We start from the raw sequence: 1,403 nt of genomic DNA, 5'->3' as shown, positions 1-1,403 counted from the left end.
TGGTGAGTTGATTGCCTTCGGTGAAAAGGGGATTGCGTGGGTGTTTGCCATGTACCCCGCGGAAGGAAATGGTATATTTTATCCAATTTTTGCCGAACTCATTTCCACCGCAGTGCTACTGCTCTGTGTCTGCGGTATCTTTGACCCCAATAACTCTCCTGCCAAGGGGTACGAAACGGTAGCTATTGGTGCTCTTGTCTTCGTCATGGTCAACAACTTCGGCTTAGCGTCTCCCCTTGCGATGAATCCCTCACTTGATTTCGGTCCCAGGGTCTTCGGTGCGATCCTTCTCGGGGGGGAAGTTTTTTCACATGCAAATTATTATTTCTGGGTTCCACTAGTTGTTCCATTCTTTGGAGCTATCCTTGGACTTTTTCTGTACAAATATTTTCTTCCACACTAATCGGCCAGGGTAGGGCGAAGGGTATTGACGGTTAGTGGAATTCCAAATAACATTGATGGTGCCTAGCTAAAAGGAAAGATGAAAAATAAAACGAAGGGATCATTTTTCACCATATGAGTTAAGAATATAACAGAGAGGTTTTGTTTCTCCCGAAGAATGCGGGTGAAACGGTGAGCGTTGAAGTTTTTGCCTTCTCCAAAGGCGAAGGCAAACTGCTCTGTTATGTCACATTATAATTTAACCTAAGGGGAATAAAAGAAAGAGAATGGGATCAAACAATAAGGATGTGTTGTAAGGAGTTTATAGCGGTTTAACCGAGAGGGTGCGGTGCCCCTGTAGAGGTAAATGCTGTGTTTGTCTTTTCATCATCCCTTATTTTTATCACTTGTCTATTTTTATTCAGCGGGTAGAAATATATAACAATAATAATGTGGAGGAAGGGAATACATGACGGAACCTTAGTAGGTTGCCACATCTTCCACCCTCTTTCACTTTCCTCTCCCCATCCCATTTGTTTACGTTACCACGCAACGATGTGCCTCGGAGAGGCATTCAAATTACGATTAGCGATATTGCTCTTCGTTTCACTCCTCTACGCACACGCATGCGCATGTGGGAATTCCTTGTTAATGCTGTCGATATTACTTTCCTCACTTCCGAACATTCATTCTTGCGTCACGCAAGGTGCTTTGCTACCTTATAAACCCCGTTCCCCCTATTCTATCGCCCGCTGCTGACTATTTGTGTAACAGTGTAGGAGGAAACAAAAACAATTGTTAGGTAGCGCCTTCAGCACATCAGACATTATTTAAAAATTGAATTCGAGCAACAAGAAAAAAAAGCTCCAGAAAATCAGAATGCAGAGCCAACCAGACAATGTGGCGTATCCCATGGAGCTACAAGCGGTTAATAAGGATGGAACAGTGGAGGTCCGTGTTCAGGGAAACGACGACAGTAGCAACCGGAAACATGAGGTGGCGGAGGCTCAAGAGGAAGTACC

The sequence above is a fragment of the Trypanosoma equiperdum genome, assembly GCF_001457755.1.
Source record: "Trypanosoma equiperdum strain OVI genome assembly, contig: ctg_1511, whole genome shotgun sequence".
Classification (NCBI taxonomy): Eukaryota; Euglenozoa; class Kinetoplastea; order Trypanosomatida; family Trypanosomatidae; genus Trypanosoma; species Trypanosoma equiperdum.
This window is presented reverse-complemented; position numbering follows the sequence as displayed.